Source organism: Zootoca vivipara, chromosome 17, assembly GCF_963506605.1.
Source record: "Zootoca vivipara chromosome 17, rZooViv1.1, whole genome shotgun sequence".
NCBI lineage: Eukaryota > Metazoa > Chordata > Lepidosauria > Squamata > Lacertidae > Zootoca > Zootoca vivipara.
The window spans coordinates 37,343,939-37,364,180 of NC_083292.1; positions in this window are offsets into that span (position 1 = coordinate 37,343,939).

A 20,242-nucleotide genomic window follows, 5' to 3' on the forward strand; every position below is an offset into this window, starting at 1 on the left:
AGAGAGAGAGAGAGAGAGAGCTCACTGAGGAACTCACATTGCATTGACTACAAATTAGCAACCGATTTTTTGTAAAGAGGGGAAACAGTGGCGGGGAGAGAATTATATATATATATATATATATATATATATATATATATATATATATATATATATATATATATATATATTGAAGAAGCCATTCTTGTCTGACTTAATTGCATAGTAGGTATTTCCATTCAGGCAGCAAGCACACTTCCATGAAAATATGAAGACACTGGTATTTTTATTTTTAAAATGGGGGGGGGGGAGGAAAGGAATTTAACTGACAGAACAATAAAGGCTCGGTGCCGAACATACGTAGAACAAGAGAGAAAAGAGCGCCTGGAATCTTCCAAGCAGGAAAGACCCCACACGCCCAAGAAGGACGGGACACGATCCTACCATTTTTGTGGCATGTGAATGATGAGAAGGCTATGCTGCTGGATAGCAGGGGAAAGAAAGCTTTTGTTTATTTTGATGTGTTGCATTCTTCTTTCCAAGGAGCTCGAGGCAGCGTACAGAGTTCTCCTCCCCTTGTTAGCCCCACAGCAGCAACAACCCTGCGAGGAAGGATAGGTGGAGAGGCAGTGAGCCTCGTGGCCAAGGGGGAGGATTTGAACTCCGGTCTCTCCTGTTTCCTCGTCTGACACAATCACCACTAGACGAGGAGGAGGAGGAGGAGGAGGAGGAGGAGGAGGAGGAGGAGGAGGAGGTGTTAATCGTCCTCCAGCTAACACATCCCACCAGCCAAGGATTTCGCTTTGCACAGCAGCTGATCCCCTGAAGCTGGATCAGGCCAATAGGCTTCATCCAGTCCAGCATCCTGTTCTCACAGTGGCCAACCAGATGCCCTAGTAGGGAGCACACAAGCAGGACCTGAGCAGAAGACCAGCAAAGCTCTCCCCACTTTTGATTCCCAGCAAATGGCATTCATAGGCAGACAGCACCCAACAATGGAGGCAGAGCGTAGCCATCCTAGCTAGTAGCCACTGAAAGCCTTATCCTCGGTGAATTTGTCTCACCCTCCTTCAATGCTGTCAGAGAGATGAGTCCTGCTAGATCAAGCCAAAAGGGACTCAGTCTCCTGGTCTCTCAGTGTCCAAATGCCCCAAAGAAACTAGGAATTCAGGTAGGCTGCCTCCAAGGCTGGAGGTTCCACAAGAACTTCAGAAGAGCCCTGCAGCTGGGTCAGGCCAAGGTGGGACCTGTCTCATCCAGCATCCTGTTCTCACAGTGGCCGACTGGATGCCCCAATGGGAAGAAAATCAGGAAGAGCTTTCAGACAGTAAGACGAGTCTCTTTCCTTGGAGGTTTTTAGAAAGAGGTTGGACGGCCATCTGTCATGGATGCTTTAGCTGAGATTTCTGCATTGCAGGGGGCTGGGTTGGATAACCCTCAGGGTCCCTTTGAGCTCTACAATTCTGTGATTATAAGCCAGAGCTTTCCAAACTGTGTCGTGACACATTTGTGCGTCAGCTGCAGTGTGTAGGTGTGTCGTGCGAACACTCCAGGGCTGGAAAGGAGTTAGTTTAACCTCCGGTTTGCTAGTAAAGCTGAATTACTGTGCCGTGAAATGATGTACGTCTAAAAAGTGTGTCACTGGCATGAAAAGTTTGGAAAGCTCTGTTCTAAGCCCATAAGTGGGACGCGGGTGGCGCTGTGGTCTAAACCACTGAGCATCTTGGGCTTGCCAATCAGAAGGTCGGCGGTTTGAATCCCCGCGACAGGGTGAGTTCCCGTTCCTCAGTCCCTGCTCCTGCCAACTTAGCAGTTCGAAAGCACGTCAAAGTGCAAGTAGATAAATAGGTACCATTCCGGCAGGAAGGTAAACGGCGTTTCCGTGCACTGCTTTGGTTTCTCCAGCAGTGGCTTGGTCATGCTGGCCACATGACCTGTCAGCTGTCTGCGGACAAACGCCGGCTCCCTCGGCCTATAGAGCGAGGTGAGCGCCGCAACCCCAGAGTCATCCGTGACTGGACTTAACTGTCGGGGGTCCTTCACCTTTACCTTTAAGCCCATAAGCAGGACCTTAGAGCAAGAGCATTAAATTCTCCCCACTTGTGATTCCCAGCAACTGCCATCATTCAGAGGCACTCTGCCTCTGATAGGGAAGTGAGAGCATTTGGGCCTGACAGCCCTCTCATCTGGGTGAGAAAGCCATTCAAACAGAGGGCACCTTTGGCGAGAGGACCACCCTTCGCTAAGTTGGACACTCTTACACCACCACAATGTGGGATGAAGCAGGGATGGGGGATCCCGCATTTGAGCAGACCCCACTTTAGAAATCAGCCAGCGCCCTCACCGAACCACCTCTCTCCCTTGAAATCGGAGGTTCGCCCATGAATTCTCTCTCCCGGAGCAGTTTTGGCACAGGCCCTTTCGGCGTGGCTCCCCGCAGCCCACCATGAGTGAAGCCGGCTGCTGTCAAAGGGCCGTTCTGCAGAACATTCATCACTGCTAATACCCTTTTCATCTTCCCGTCGGAGGAGGGAGCCGTGCGTCAGAGGGGAGGGGGGGATCCATATCGCAAGGCCGTAATTCAAAGGAGAAGAGAAGGTTATATCGCTATTAAATCTATTAAATAAATAAATTAGAGGAAGCAGCCAGTCCACTGTCCCTCGGACCTTGTGGGGAGCCAGACTGTATTTTGAAGGGGAGGACAAATCACCCAGAGATGCATTTTAAATAAAAGGACACATTCTACTCATGTAAAAACACGCCGATTCCTGGACCGTCCGCGGGCCGGATTTAGAAGGCGATTGGGCCGGATCCAGCCCCCGGGCCTTAGTTTGCCTACCCATGCTCTAACCACTATGCCACACTGGCTGTTCCCCAAGGCATTTTCCTTCTGCCTCTGGCCCTGCCCACCTCCGACGTGCGATCCCCACCCTTGACCATAAGATAACACTGCTGCTTCAGGCCCATCTGGATCTGGGACCTGAGCAGAACAGCAACTCTCCCCACCCGTGGTGTCCAGCAACTGGGATTCAGAAGCATTGTCGCCTCTGGCAGTGGAGGCAGAGGACCGCCATTGCGGCCAGCAGCCATTGCTAATCCTCTCCTCCTCCATCAATTTGTCTGATCCTCTTTTAAAGCCATCCAAGTTGGTGGACGTCACTGCCTCCTGCGGCAGGGAGTTCCACAGTTTAACCATGCTCAGCATCTTTCATCTTCCCTGAACCTTCCAACGTTCAGCTTCACTGGATGCCCACGAGTTGTAATGAGGAGAGGAGAGCATTTCTCTACCCACACTCTCCCTGCCTCCTCAAAATGCGGTTCATGAAACTGGGAGGTGCAGGGCCGTCTTAAGCATATCCGGCGCCGTGGCGCAAAGATCCCTCCGGCACCCCCTCCCTTTCCCAGAATTTAGAACTCGGGGCCCAACTCGTGGAGCACCTCATAGCCCCAGGAGCCGCTGCCCACAGAAGACGCCGCCGATGTGGTGGACGCAGCGCAGCTGGCCAGACTGTTGGAACCCTGCCCTCGCTTGTGAGACTCCAGGGCGCCGCCACCTCCTCCTCCGCTGCCTGACAATGACAGCCCACTGCCGGCGCTCTCGCTGCTGCCCAGCGGCCCGAGGAGCAGGAGACGGTTGCCACACCACCACCTGTGCCCCGGGGAGTGGTGGTGGTGGGGCTGCGGGCACCGGTGACACGGAGGAGGTCCCTTGGGAGCCGCTCCTGCCACCGCTGCTCCTGCCGCTTCCTCAGACAACGACGACAGCGGCTCGGCAGGCAGCGGCTGAGGGGATTCCCATGGCCGAGAGAGAGGAGGCGGTGGTGGAGGAGCAGGCCCATCCTCAGGCGCCTCAGAGTCGAGGAGCGGCTCCTCGTCTGACACAGCCTGCGCCGCCGGCGCCACCGAGCGCTTGTGGGAGCAGCACAAGCAGCAGCAGCTGCACCAATACGCCCGCCTGCAGAGGGGGGCAGGCCGAGGAGGGTAGGAAGGAAAGATGGTTGGCGGGGTGCAGCTGGTGGCATGCAGGGAAAGGGGAGGCTGTCAGCAAAGCTGCTCAGCTCCCCCACTCGCTGGGGCACCCCTGAGAGGACAGTGCCCTGGTGCAACGAACCACTAAGCCCTATGGGAAAGACGGCTCTGGGGAGGTGCATCACGTCTGTGAATATTTGGAACATAGTCTGGGGTTAGGTGCCCTGGGGCCTTGTGTTGCTCTCGCTTCAAACGTTTGAAGGTGTCGTGTTAGCATTTTTAAAGAGGTTCTGGGGCGGTCTGCATTATCGTCTCCGATGAAACCCAGATTTGTCCCACAAAAGCAATGCCCGCTCTGCAAGTGCGATTGTTTCATCCGAAGGACGCTGAGCGAGCCTGTCAGTCTCTGCTCGAGTCTGATGGGCCTGTTGCACGGGGGTCAGCCGCCTGCGTCGCTAGGCAACCCCAATGACAACTCTTTCTTCTGCCCACCCACTACAATCCCCCCCCCCATGAAGTCTGCCCACTCATTTTGCAGGACCCGACGGGCGTTCCTTAACTGGCTTCTCTCCATTGACATCCCTGTTGTTCGACGTGAACCCAATTAAAATTGGGGTTATGCAGGCAGCTACCGCCTGTCTCCCCACCCCCCCAGACCCGTTTTATTAACAGCCTGCTTCAAATCCTCCTCTTCTTCTCCCTTTCCCTTCCCTCCTTCGCTGCCCACCTCTCCTGGAGGCTGTGTTCGTTCACCTCTCCTGGGCGATAAAATTCGAGTCCCCATTTTGGAAATGTTTCGTCCGGTCCTTCTTTTGCAAATGCCAGGATTGCCAATTAGCTGGCCGAGAAGCGGGTCACCTTAGATGACCTCCCCCCCCCCAATGTCAGGGGAAGATCTGTCTTTTGGAACAACCCAAAAGTTTCCTCCTCCCGCCATCTCACCTTTCCAGTGAATTATTAGTTTATGGTTAATATTTATTAGCAATGAGATCTGTGAGCGCAATTGTTTTAATTGTGCTCCTTGGATTTTGCATCGGCTGTTGTTAGATGCCATTAAAAGTCAAGATAGAAAAGACGACGGCATTTAACACACATGCTTAATTTTGCCTCATCCCGTTCAGCCAGTTTTTCTTTCATTCATTTCTCAGTTGCGACAGCAATGTGAAACAAGGTGTTGACACAGAACTGGGAGGTGGCTTATGCCTGGGAGCTGAACTCTGAAGTGTGGAACTAGGCCAAAGCCCGGTGGGATGAGAATTGCACTTTTCACATGCTCACGGGTGCTCTTATCTTTCGTTCTCTCAACATAGATTTTTACCCTTTTTTTTTTTGCTATATAAATATTCAAAGTGGCTAACAAAAAACTGAATGTAACTATTTCATTAAAGTAATGATCATATATACCATATTTTTCCGTGCGTAAGACGAGGGTTTTTTTAGTATTTGTGTCTGCAGCAAGGCATGCGATTGGCAGCGATGGTCAGGCGGGTGACCGATTGTCGGCCACCACCACCACCCAGAAAAGCTTAGCAATTCTGGGCAATCTCTCCCATTTCCTTAATTTTGAGTCCCCAAAAATAGGGGTCGCCTTATACACAGTGGCATGTTATACACGGAAAACTACGGTATAGTCATATACATACATATGTATGTATGTATATGTATGTATGTATGTATGTACCGGGGTATGTACAGTATATAGAAATCAAGCAGAGAGATGCGCCAGCAGATTTTTAAAAACTGTGTATGTAGATGTTAGTCAAAGAAGAAATTGCTGCAGAAAGGCAATGATGTTTGAGTCATTGATGTGTGCTGTGGAAATCTCTCCTGAATGAATGTCCTATCATGTAGACCAGCCTCCCTTGCCATGGTACCTTTCAGATCTTATACACTGACTCCTGGAGGCTGAGGCATTTTTGGCCCCCCAAATTTATTTTTTTGAGAGGGCTGAGCTCCAGCAGCTCTTTGGAGATCATACCCTCAGACTTCAGACCAAATCCTATTTGCTGTGGCTTCACACTGGCAAGCGAGTCGCTCTGCACATATGCAGAGACACTCACTTTGTTGTCATTTGGTAAAACTAGAGGGTACTCAAGGCGGGTGGCAAATAGCTGAACTTTAAAAGCAGGCGGCTCTTTTTTAAAAAAATAACACCACAAGCGAAATATCCACAGCCTTTCTGGTTTGTGGAGAGGGCCGGGAGTACGCGTGTATTTGGGAAGGAGGGTGTCTGCGTCCCAAGATGCCTTGCAGCTCTGTCCATCACCACGTATAGATTTGTGCGCCCCCCCCCCTCCCTTGAGCAAAGGTTGCAGGATTCTGGTTTTGATGCTGCAGAATTTTCCGTTCTGCTGGAGAATTTCCAAAAAAAAATTAAATTAACCATGCAGAAAACCTAGCAGACCTGAGGATCCTGGCTCTGCATCCTCACTCTGTTCTGTGTCTCAGAATCCTCTTCAGCACCGATTTCTGCAGCCCAATAAGCTGCTCTTTGACTTTGGGAGCAGCGAGCTCTCGCTCAAGGCCGGCCCCCAAAGAGTTAAGCTCCTGCGCCTGGTTCCCCCTCGCCGCCGTGGAATAACCCTTTTCGCATAGCATGTGGCTACTGACCGCAAACTTACCCCCAAATTATCGATCCCTCTCTCCGGCACCCCACTTAGAGCACTGCGGCCAACTCATTAGGAAAGAGAATCCCCTGTTCCTCCACCCCCTGGCGTGTGTTTTCTCCCAAACAGGAACCTTCGCGCAGATCTCATTAAAAGCTGGGTTGCCTTGATATCTGCGGAAAGCAAAAAAAAAAAAAAAGCGGGGTTTGACGCTGCAAGGCCAGGAGCAGAGAGGTGGAATCGGACTGGTCGCGAGCAGGGTTTAACTTTTTCTGCAGTTCACGTAGGACCGGGGAATTTGGTAATCCGTTGCCAGTAGGTTTCCGAGCATAATTCAGAGTGTTGGTGCTGACCTTTAAAGCCCCAAATGGTCTCGGTCCAGTATACCTGAAGGAGCATCTCCACCCCCATTGTTCTGCCCAGACACTGAGGTCCAGCGCCGAGGGCCTTCTGGCGGTTCCCTCACTGCGGGAAGCAAAGTTACAGGGAACCAAGCAGAGGGCCTTCTTGATAGTGGCACCCGCCCTGTGGAACGCCCTCCCAGCAGATGTCAAAGAGAACAATTACCATCATACTTTTAGAAGACATCTGAAGGCAGCCCTGTTTAGGGAAGTTTTTAATGTGTGACATTTTAATGTATTTTAAATTTTTGTTGGAAGCCGCCCAGAGTGGCTGGGGAAACCCAGCCAGATGGGCAGGGTACATATAGTAAATTATTATTATATCATTATTATTCTAAAGCCAGATCGGGTGAGAGCATAAGGACATGAGAAGAGACTGCTGGATCAGGCCAATGATCCACCTAGTCCAGTATCCTGTTCTCACCATGGTCAGCCAGATGCCTGTGGGAAGCCCACAATAAATAATAATAGTAGTAATAATAATAATAATTTTATTTATACCCTGCCCTCCCCAGTCAGAACTGGGCTCAGGGCGGCTGACACCCGTAAAATTACAATAAGACATAAAGAAAGAAAAACAATTAGTTAAAATACAGGTTAAAGTACAATTTACATTTAAAATTTTAAATGCAACCTCATTTTTAAAAAGGCCCAAGTGAAAAACCATAAGGGAGGAAAACATAGGGGTCAGACTGAGTCCAGGCCAAAGGCCAGGTGGAACAGCTCCGTCTTGCAGGCCCTGTGGAAAGATGTCAAATCCCGCAGGGCCCTAGTCTCCTGTGAGAGAGTGTTCCACCAAGTTGGGGCCAATACTGAAAAGGCCCTGGCCCTACACAATCTAACCACCTTATGGCTCGGGATCTCCACCGTGTTGTTATTTGTGGACCTTAAGGTCCTCTGCAGGGCATACCAGGAGAGGCGGTCCCATAGGTACGAGGGTCCTAGGCCGCATAGGGCTTTAAAGGTCAAAACCAGCACCTTAAATCTGATCCTGTACTCCACTGGGAGCCAGTGCAGCTGGTAAAGCAGTGCAAGCAGGATACAATCACTAGAGAACTCCTACAGTTTTCAGAAGTATTCAGAAGGATTACTGATTCCAAGGGTGGAGGCAGAGCATCACTATCCACCCGGCTATCCTCAGTCTGGCACTGGGCATTTTCTGGATCAGGATAATGTGGTCTCTCTGGTCCATGCTTTGGTAACCTCGAAAGTGGATTGCTGCATTGCGATTTATGTGGGGCTGCCTTCAGGCCTGGTCTAGAAGCTCCAGCTGGTGCAGAACGCAGCAGTCAGACTGCTGATGGAGGACAAAGGAACAGTGTGTGACAGCTCTGCTGAAACTTCTGAGATACTTGCTCCTAGGCTACAGGGCCAGCTTCAAGGGTCTTGGGGTGATCTACGAAGCCCTGGACAACTTGGGTCTAAGACCCATTAAGAACCGGATTTGCACTTCCTGAAACAATTCTCAAATTGAAAAGTGGTTCTCCAAGAGTGAAATTTGCACTTGGAGATTCTCCAATGTCCAATGCAGATTCTCCAAATCTTCCCCCACCCCCAAAAAAAGTACAGAAATGTGCGCATTGTGAGGAAATGTGCCTTTAAAATGCATACATGAAAACTAACATGTAAATAATATTTTAACATGTTATAATAGGGAAGGTTGCTTGCAAAAAAAAAAAAGCCTGTTTGGCAAAATAGCATATGAAGATGCGTACAGTGGTACCTCGGTTTACAAACTTAATCCGTTCCTGAAGTCCGTTCTTAAACCAAATCCATTCTTAAACTGAGGCATGCTGTCCCTAATAAGGCCTCCCGCCACCGGTGCCCTTCCACCATTCAGCTTCTGTTCATAGACCAAGGTAAAGTTCGCAAACCAGAACACTACTTCCGGTTTTGCGGAGTTCGTAAACTGAATAGTTCATTAACAGGGCTGTTCGTAAACCGAGGTACCGCTGTATACGAGCATAACAGTGTATACAGTCGTACCTCGGCTCCCGAACGCCTTGGGAGTCAAACGTTCCGGCTCCTGAACGATTGAAAACCAGAAGTGAGCATTCCGGTTTTTGAATGTTCTTTTGGAAGCCAAATGTCAGACAGGGCTTCCCACTTCTGAGTGGCTGTAGGAGCAGCCAATCCATAGCTGCCAAGTCCCGGTTAGAAAAATACGGGATCAGCAGTGCCGGCACCGGAAGTCACTTCTACGCATGTCCAGACATGCGTAGAAGCAACCTCCAGTGCCAGCGCTGCCCGATTTCCGGTGCCCAGACATGAGTAGACGGGCACCGGAAGAAATCCGGGGGAATTACGGGATATTTTGCCATTTGGGATGACAGCAGGAAACGGCTTTAAAAACGGGGGTTTTCCAGGGAAAACGGGAGACTGGGCAGCTATGAGCCAATCAGAAGCTGCGTTTTGGAGGTCGAATGTTTCGGAAGTCAAATGGACTTCCAGAATGGATTCCGTTTGACTCTATTTTATTTTAGTGAAAATAACTTGCAAAAATTCATAGGGGTGGATTCACTTACACAGAGCTCCCAGAAGGAGCCCTTTGCAAGGACTTCCAGTTGTGCGAAAGGGATTTCCCCCTCTCCTCCTTTTGCAGGCCCCCATGCTGTCCAAAATCGGCTTGTGGAGAGTCAAGAGAACCCCCATAACAGCCTGCAGGGGGAGGAGCGAGGGATCGTTCCATCTGGCAAACTGAAATGCTTGCGCAGGCAGAGCATTTCATCATAGCACAACACTGAATTCCTCCCATTATATTGCAGGAAGTAGCTTTCGAAAACCGACTATATGAAGCAAGTTCACATACCAAAAAAAAGGTCCATAATTGAAGACGGATGCACTGAAGCGTTGATTAATTTTCACGAGGACTTCTTTTAAAGTTTTTTATTTAAAAAACCATATCACAAACCAATGCGGAAACGTGATGAACTGAATTTCCGATTGGAGAAAGTAGTAAATTGAAACAGAGATTTGCCCGTCTCCAGCACCTTGGTGATGGCAGCTGAGGAACTACATAGCAGCTGGTGGGCTCCTGTTGAACTAGAAAGGTTGAGTGTGTGATGCCCATGCCTGTTGCAATCTTGGATGCATTTCACATGGGAACAGAGGAAGCGGCCTGATCCGGAGTCCATCCACAGCTCTTCCCTTTCAGATAAAGCTTACCCTCCAATATGATGAAAATAGGGACGTCCTATTCAATAATAAGGGACATAGGTAGCGCTGTGGTCTAAACCACAGAGCTTAGGGCTTGCCGATCAGAAGGTCGGCGGTTCGAATCCCTGTGACGGGGTGAGCTCCCGTTGCTCGGTCCCAGCTCCTGCCAACCTAGCAGTTCAAAAACACGTCAAAGTGCAAGTAGATAAATAGGCACCGCTCCGGCGGGAAGGTAAACGGCGTTTCCGTGCGCTGCTCTGGTTCGCCAGAAGCGGCTTTGTCATGCTGGCCACATGACCTGGAAGCTGTACGTCGGCTCCCTTGGCCAATAATGCGAAATGAGCGCCGCAGCCCCAGAGTCGTCTGTGACTAGACCTAATGGTCAGCGGTCCCTTTACCTTTACCAATTCAATAATAAGTAGTAATAATAATTTTATTTATACCCCGCCCATCTGACTGAGTTGCCCCAGCGACTCTGGCTGGCTTCTAACCTGTATAAAAACATACTAAAACATTAAACATTTTATTTAAAAAAAACCCTTTCCTATACCGGGCTGCCTTCTTCTGAAGGTTGCATAGTTACTTATCTCCTTGGCTCCGGGGTCACATAACTTTATACCCTCCAAAATTTCTCCAATGAAAATAGGGACGTCCCAAGGAAAAGCGGGAAATTTCAGGATCAAATCAGAAATTGGGATGGCTTCTGTAAATCCAGGGCTGTCCCTAGAAAATAGGGACACTTGGAGGGTCTGAGAAAGTAAGATTCCAGTCCACATTGTTCTGAATAAAGGATTGATTTGGACAGGGACATGGCAAACCGATCTTCTACTCAGCTTGCCCATTGGTCAGCCTCAGTCAGTATTGCCCACACGGGTTGGCAGTGGCTATCCAGGGTTTCAGGCACGGACCTTTCCCCAGTCCCACCTAGAGGTGCCAGGAATGGAACCCTGACCACCTGCTTGAAAAGCATGTGCTCACCACTGAATGGCAACCCTTCCCCTCAGAGTTGGGCACTGCGGGAAGCAAAGGAGGGCAGAGTGGGAAGTAGGTAGGTGGAAGGGCACGGCCTGAAGGCCATAGACCCTTAAAAAATATAAGCCACCGCACTGAAATGAACGGAAGCTGTGTGAGAGGGCTGGGCAGATTCATGGAGGAAAGGGCTATCGGCAGCTCCTAGCCACGGTGGCTGTGCTGTGCGATGCCTCTGAATCCCAGTCCCTGGAAACCACGGCAGGGCTCTTGCGTTCGAATCCTGCTTGCGGGTTTCTCATGGGCAACGGGCTGGCCACTGTGAGAACAGGGTGCTGGAGCAGATGGGCCTCGTGTTGTTACAGTACGGGAGCATCTTTTAAAAGGGCAATAACATTTCCCCCAGCAGCAGACAAAGGAGGGCGATTGTCGCCTGTTCAATCTCCAGGTACACAAGCTCTGCATAGGGAGGCTCAATTTAGCTTCGAGCCTCACGACAGGAGGTTGCAGAAATGGAAAGGCTCTCAGCACACTGAATTTTCATTTGGATTTGATTTCCAAAGGATGGACAGCATTAAACATTTTCTCTCCCCACCCCAATTCTCGGTCTCTCTCTTTCTTTCTTTCTTTCTTTCTTTCTTTCTTTCTTTCTCTCTCTCTCTCTCCATGCTAGGCTGGGTGGTTCCCCCCCCCTTTCGCTTTGGATTTTTCTCACAGATGGTGTCTCTAATTATCTGCCCGTAACACCCCCCACCCCCACCCGCTTTCCCAGAATAAAACCAAATGGGTAATGTTTGAAAAGAGTTGAGAAGGGGAAGGAGAAGAGTGGGGGGGGAACCAGCCTGCCCTTCCACAAGGTGCTATACAGAGCCCAAAACTACTATCTCCACTGATTTTCATTTTATTTTACGTGGAGGCACTGCAGATCGGGGAAAGGAATGGCGGCAGAGCCTCAGAGTGGGCCGCAATATATATATATATATATATATATATATATATATATATACACACACACACACACACACACACACACACACACACACACACCCCAAAAAATTCACCACCATTTCATCATTCCGAGGGGCCCGGCTGGGTCACTCTCTCCGAGCCGTCCCACCCAGTCGATTTCGCATGCAAAACACCTCCCACATATGGTGTTGACACTCTAAGTGTCATTGCCAAAGGCCTTCTTTTAAATTCCCTTCTCTTTTTTTAAAAAAAGCCCCCCCCCCAAAGTGGGTCTGAGACCAACAAAGGAAGGATGAGAACAGAACGAGAACGCGTTGCTTTAAGGCCCCCTTCTTTTCTCGCTTTTTTAAAAAGAAAGTAAAAATAAACTCTCACCAATATTTATTTTTAACTGACTTTTACTGACAGGCGATGTTTCACTTAGATATATACCGGTATATATATATATTTATAAATGCTTGAATGTTCGCAGACCCTCTGCAGACTTGCCAGCAGGTTTTGATTGACGGGAGAGGGCTAGAGGGAGAGAAAACCATGTGTGTTAAGAGAGAAGGACGAATCCAAAGGATTGGGCTTCTCTCTTGTTTATCCTTTCCCTAGATTTCAGTTGCATTTTCCCTGGTGCGTAGATTCTAAGGCATGCCGCTTTTGCCTTAAATACAGGCAAACCGTTTTCTCTAGTGCAACGCAAGTCCTTGCCCATAAATTTTCATTCGTGCACACTTTTTGCTTGCAGGGATGGACGCGCCAAAATTCAGAAAAGGCAGTGATGCTTCCGAGTGCCAGTTGCTAGAAGCCACAGGAGGGGAGAGCTGTGCTTGGGACCTGCTTGCCAGCTTTGCCCCTGGGGCGTCTGATTGGCCGCTGTCAGAGCAGGAGGCTGGACTAGATGGGCCCCTTTGGCCTGACCCAGCAGCCAAGCTCTTCCTTGCAGAACCTCCAGCTCCAGAAGCAGTCTATCTAGATTCCCGCGTCCTTAGGGATATTTGGCCACTGTGAGAACAAGATGCTGGACTAGATGGGCCATTGGTCCAATCCAGCAACCCCTTCCTATGTTCTTAAAGAGAAGTGCAGATGTTTTGGTGTCAGATGAGGCGCAGCTGGAATGAACCTTCTCCTTCCCCTGGCTCCAATGGTTGCTTTCCTCTTCCCTCCACATTCCTTTTTCCTTTTGTGCCGTGCCTGTTAAAGTTGCGAGAAGGGTCCTGAGCCAAGAAAGTCCTGCCTCCTGCTTTCTCACAACCAACCAACCAGATGCCCCAATGGGAAGCCCAGAAGCAGAACCTGAGCACAATGACAACAGAAAAATAGCCACCGTGCCTAGCAGCTACAGAAAGCCTTGTCCTCCATTAGATTCTCCAGTCCCCTTTCAAAGCCACCCAAGGTGACATCTGGTGGAAGTGAGTTCTGTAGTTCAATTACGGACCGTGCTAAGAAGCCCTCCCTTTTTCCCATCAGAATCTCCCAACATTCAGCTTCACTGGATGTGACCTCCTTGGACTCACGGATTATCAAGCTGGAGATTCAGAGCAGACACAAAAGGAAGGGCTTAGTCACACAGTGCATAGTTAGAACTGCGGAACTCACTGCGGCATGATATAATAAACAAGGCCATCAAGTAGGACAGCTTTGAAAGGCTTTTTAACATATGTCCGGCGCTTAGAGAAATGTTAGGCACTGAGTTTATTGTTGTTGTTGTTACACACTCGTTGTATTATCATAATTGTTCTTAGGAATTATAGGCAACTCGCAACTTATGTGCTTTTAACTGGAGTGCATTCAGCTTTAGAGATTTGGCAAATATACATGTACAGTGGTACCTCTTGTTGCGAATGGGATCCGTTCCAGAGGCCCGTTCGCAACATGAAAAGGATGCACCCTGAACATCTGTGCACACGCATGATGCAATGCGGCACTTCTGCGCATGCACAAAGTGCGATTTAGTGCTTCTGCGCATGTGCGCAGGTTACGGACGCGCCGAACCCAGAAGTAACCTGTTCTGGGACTTCCGGGTTCGGCGTGTCCATAACCTGAAAAGACGCAACCTGCAGCGGACGTATCATGAAGTATGACTGGTTGTTTTTTTTGTTTTAAGGGACGGCAGGCTTCGGGAGGGGGGAGACTTTCGCAATCCCACCCACCCTTGAACCCAATGTGTTTTGACTATAAACAATTTTGGCTTCGCGCACGATCCCCAGGACATAACCCCCACGTAAGTTGAGAGTCTCCTATAGAAAGATGAGGAAGAACTTTCTGAAGGGAAGAGATGTCCAGCAATGGAATGGATGACCTCAGAAAGTGGTAGAATCTCCTTCTTTCAAGGTTTTTAAATGGAAGTTGGGTGGTCATCTGCCAGCAATTCACTAGCTGCGATTCCTGCATTGCAGGGTGTTGGACTAGCCGCCCTGTTGCAGTCCCATCCAACTGTACCATTCAATTATTGTGTTTCATTTTCCGATCCTGCAGAATGACAACAACCTGTAAACAATTGGGGGGGGGCACGCACGCGCACAGGCAGCTAATCAGTCCTTATCGTTTCTTGCAAAGGGAGAGGAAATAACTGCCTCCATTTTACTAAAAGCCCCACGCAGACAGACACAGACACAGACACAGACACACACCTCCCTGAAGGCTTCACATTCCGCCTGTCCACTGGGAATAGGGTGGGATTTTAAAGTGACGCTTTTATCCCATAAACGACTCTTTCGCAATATTCCTGGTGGCGGGGTTTGAGACTGCGTTCCATCCATTAGCACTTAAAAAAACCCAGAAAAAAACATGCTTCTTGTTCTTTCCTATCAATCTTTCCCCACCCCCAACCCTACCTTTAAAAAGGTAATTGGTGAAGACACACCTCTTTAAACCCAGAATTTTGACAATTAAGGTGTGCCATTTTAGGAAACCACCTTATTTATGTGACTAAGTTTTTTAAACCCTGTTATATATAACGCGGGTGGCGCTGTGGGTTAAACCACAGAGCCTAGGGCTTGCCGATCAGAAGGTCGGCGGTTCGAATCCCTGTGACGGGGTGAGCTCCCGTTACTTGGTCCCTGCTCCTGCCAACTTAGCAGTTCAAAAGCACATCAAAGTGCAAGTAGATAAATAGTGGGAAGGTAAACGGCGTTTCCGTGTGCTGCGCTGGTTCACCAGAAGCGGCTTTGTCATGCTGGCCACATGACCTGGAAGCTGTGCGTCGGCTCCCTCGGCCAATAATGCGAGATGAGTGACGCAACCCCAGAGTCGGTCGCAACTGGACCTTGTGGTCAGGGGTCCCTTTACCTTTATATACAGTATATGGATGGGTGTGATATGTATGTATGTATTTTGAAAATACCCCAGAATAAGGTGGGTAAACCCATCCATTTCCTGACCTGGCCTGGCCCTGCTTAGCTTTAGCAAAACACTTGTCTATTTTGCCTCCCAACCACACCTGGGGAGATATAGAAGGAACCCTCCCTGTCTTTAAACCCCCTCTCTTTTCCCCTTTAAGGCTATTTGGACCTGAAATATTAGTTCCAAATAGGTCCTTGCAAGAACTGGAATGTCTCAGTGGGGAGGAGACCCTGGTTTCAGAGCCAGAGTCCGTGAGATCCAATCCTAGGAAAATGGGCTTGCTGGCTGGGGAACGGCACTGCAAAATTCAGAGAAGCACAGATTTTCAAAGGACAGCTGCGTTCCAGTTTCCTTCTCGTTTCGGGAACTGCAGACTGGGCCGCGTCCCTTCTAACTGTAAACTGAATCAAATTTCTTGTCCTAGATGTGGGGGAAGTGTTCTATTTGGGAACCTCCTCTGCAAAAAAAAAAAAATATGCAAAAATGACTCACAAAAATGGAAAATTTGCAGTAAAATGTAGATGACTTTTCACGAGGGTTTTGTGGGGTGGGGGGCTGAGAATTGCAAATGGATGTGGAAATGTGGAGAACTGAACTTAAGATTTTTGGAGGGAGGGATGACAAAATGAAATCAATGGATTTGCTCACTCTTAGTTCTATCACCTCGTTCCGCTGCATGGGAAGACCCTGTGTGATATCCTGGTTCCAAACAAGTAAGATCTAAAACATATGCAAGTCCCTGAGCTGTGGCAGCATAAATCGGATTTAAATTATTATTTTGTTTATTACTTATATCCCGCCTTTTTCTCCGAGGAGCTCAAGGTGGCCTTTACATGCATCTGCCCCTCCTCATTTCATCCCCACAACAACCCTCAGAGGGAGCTTAAACTGAGAGAAGACAATGGCTGGCTCAATATCACCCAAGCGGGGCCAAGCGGGGATTCAAATCCTAGTCTGACACTAACCACTACACCACACTGCCTCTTGAATTAAAGTTAAATTAAGCCTTGGGGCTTTGGAAGCCAGGGAACTGGGAGATAGTTCTCCCCTTCCCCCAAAAAATGTTCACCAAGCCCTCTTCTTTTTTCTGGCAATGCAAATGATATTGTGCCCCACAAGACGGACAGTTTTGGGGACTGGATACTTCTTAATTGCATCCCCCCCCAAAAAAATCCTCCTTTCCTTTGGCAGCCACCGAGGGCTGAGTCCTTCCTTCTCCCCCCCCCCATTCTTTCCACGCCTAAGAATGTGCAGAAATTTTGATGCAAGGCATAGAGGCATCTCAAAAATTACACCTGCTTCCTTAGTCGTCTTTTTTATTTTTATTTTTTTAAAAAAATCTTGCCAATGTGTTAATTAGCCTCTCAAGCAAGCCTGTTCTCATTTGACAGCGCGAGCCAGCGCACTTCAGGAATATTATGGGTTGCACAAAAAAGCTTGTGACAGGGGACATGTGCACACCCGCAATGCTGTTAGCCAGCCCCATGCTGAGCTCGGACTCTCTTGTGGCATAGGGCGGGTTAGTAACTGAAGAGCCCTGCAGGATCAGGGCCACGTGGCGTTCTAGCCCGGTGTTCCATCTGCGGCCAGCCAAATGCCCCCAGGGGCAAATGCCCTCAAGGAGGGCTTGAGAACAGCAGAAGCGCCTTTCCCTCCTTCGGTTTCCGACAGCTAGCATTTCTAGTGTGGAGCTGGAAAATATGGGTCATATGACAGCCTTCACCTCCGTGCCTTTGTCGAATCCTCTTTTAAAGCTTAGAAGTAGCGAGTTGGCCTACACACTGTGTGAAGAAGCCCTCCCTTTTGTGCAAGGGCTTTTTTGTCCTTGATGAGAGACAATGGGGCGATTTCTAGCTTAGGAGGAAATCATTTGTTGCGTGCACAGAAAGTCCCCGAGTTCAATCCCCAGCATCCATCTGAACTTCTCCATCTGAAACCCACCGCCAGTTAGTGAACACTATTATGCTGGATGAACTCAGAATAAGACAGCTTCCTATGTTCCCAATTGAAACATGAGGACTAGGGCCTTACTTTGTTTTAAGGGGAAGATCTCCAGCTCAGAATGCGGCAGCTGGACTGGTGACTAGCCGCCAAGACCATATAACACTGGTCCTGTAAGACCTACATTGGCTCCCAGTACGTTTCCAAGCACAATTCAAAGTGCTGGTGCTGACCTTTAAAGCCTTAAACGGCCTCGGTCTAGTAGACCTGAAGGAGCATCTCCACCCCCATCATTCAGCCTGGACACCGAGATCCAGCTCTGAGGGCCTTCTGGCGGTTTCCTCCCTGTGAAATTACAGGAAACCAGGCAGAGGGCCTTCTCGGTAGTGGCACCCGCCCTGTGGAACGCCCTTCCATCGGATGTCAAGGAAATAAAAAACTATCTGACTTTTTGAAGGCATCTGAAGGCAGCCCTGTTTAGGGAAGTTTTTAATGTCTGATGTTTTATCATGTTTTTAATATTCTGCTGGGAGCTGCCCAGAGTGGCTGGGGAAACCCAGCCAGATGGGCGGGGTATAAATAATTATTTATTATTTATTATTATTTATTATTTAGCAGCTGCTACCACAAGGTCTACTGACAGCCTCTCGAGGGGATGCTTCTGAAAGAGGGCCAGGCAAAAATCAAAAGCTACCAGTGGTTATGTGGGATATTAACAATGCAGTCCAACCAACAATGCATGATTGCTAGATAGGCAATGATTGGAGCCGAAGCTCAAAGAGTTTTCTTCTAAATTTGCTAGAGAACACTCTGAGAGCCACTCCCACTGTGCCCTGACAGCGGGAGGGTATAGTCACATATATACCGGTAATCTCACCTGGTAGGGCACTTCCTCTTTGCTCTTCCACCTCATTCCAGCAATGTGAGAACATATGCTAAGTCTGAGCCACAGCTCAGACGCCATCTTAAACTAGACTTTGAATTAATTGAATTACCATTTTAAGCCTGCCTGAACCACGCTGCTGTGTCTGTTACTCTTCAGCAAGGATTCTCAGTGAGTAAATTGCTTGTGTGGTTTTTGTTTTAAGGGGGGAGAAAAGGGGGAAATTCCAGGAGAATCCAGCCTGCCTTAAAACGTCCTGGATTACTTGAACTAAAAGGGCTCAAACTAGCCTACCTAAGCTTCCCTTTTAAGCTGCAAAGTGATGTAATTCGGCTGGACACAAAAATATGAGAAAGGAAGGATAATATCTAATGAATATGTCCTCTCCTAGCATCTATGCACATCCCTACAGATTAAATGGCTGTGCACATAGAAAGATGCCTTCCATCAACTGAGACCATTGGGTTCATCTAGCTAGGTATTATCTACACTGGCTGGCAGCAGCTCTCCAGGGTTTCAGGCAGCGGCCTCTGCCAACCCTACCTGGAGATACCCGGGGACTGACCTGGGACCTACTGAATGCAAAGCAGGAGTTTTAGCAGTGAGCTGCAGGGCTCTCTGCCAAAATCTCCTTTTTTTTAACACCAAGTTATTTTGGAACAGGCTCTCTAGATTTCTCTGGTGATGACCCAAGTCACGGAAATTTTATTCTGGCATCTGCAGAGTGCGCAGGCAGCCTACAAAACGCAGTGTCCTTCCAAACCACCCGTAGAGAAGTAGATAACAGCGGCCCCCTTTACCACTCTGAAGACAAGAAACTGCCATGTGAAAACCAGCTTTCAACTTATTCATACGCACATCCCAAAAATTGTCCTTGATGGAAATTGTCCTGACCGCCCCACCCCCAGCCTCAGAGATCTTCCTTCTTCTGCTGTATAACTCAAAGCCAGTCCTGGACATAATTTAAAAGATTCTCCTCCACTTTGGGAGATATTTATAGCCGGGTCAAATGCAAACTTGCCCCATCCCTTCACTGGGAAAAGGCCATTTTTGACGGCTCTCTAATGGGCTTTTGCAAAAGGAGTCGTAAACCAAACCACTCCCTGTCGCAAGCAAGAGAACTCTCAAAGCACGGAAGTGCTCTCTAGAGTAGTATTCTGTCCTGTATTCTCAGCACGCAGCGCTGTTTCCATTCTGCTGCAGCCTGCTTTCTGCGGGGGAAAAACCACATTATTTATCTCCCTGTCCCATACAAAGAAAGGTTGCATCGTTTGGGACTTGCACGCCTTTCCTCGAAACGGAAGAGGTGGCACGAGAGGGGTTTATAGAATCCGGCATTCAGTGAAGGAAGTGGGTAGAGGAAAGCTTTTCCTAGCTCTCTCGTGACACTGGAACTTGGGGACAATGAAGCTGAACATTCCGGAGAGATGGAAGAAAGCCCTTCTTCACATAGCACATAGTTAAACTATGGAACTCACTGCCACAGGGGGCAGCGGCGGCCGCCAACCTGGGTGGCTATAAAAGGGGATTGGGGAAATTCATGGAGGAGAAGGCTAACAGCTCTGCCCAATACAACTTCTTCATACTTGTTGCTGGAAACCAGAGGAGGAGAGAGTGTTCCTGGATTTGGGTCCTGCTTACGCATCTGGTTGGCTACTGTGAGAACAGGATGGTGGACTAGATGAGCCATTGGGCCTGATCCAGCAGCGAGCCTCTTACGTTCTGAAAATGTCACCCAAGCTCTAACAGTCACTGTACTCCCCCCCCCCCGCCTCCATGGACCAGCTTCTGACGTGGGCATCACTCCATATGGTGGCGACTGAACACGTTTTGAGCCCATTTGTATGTCGAGGAGGGGATAAACAGCAAAAATGCACAAGCAACACCCCCCCCTTTTCCTCACGCCTGCCTGCCGTTTCCAAACTGCTCCCCCCATCTTTGACGGAAAACATTTAACAGCTACGTTGAGGTTCCATTTCCTGAAACTAGATACGCACACACATACACACACACACACACACACACACATTCTCTTG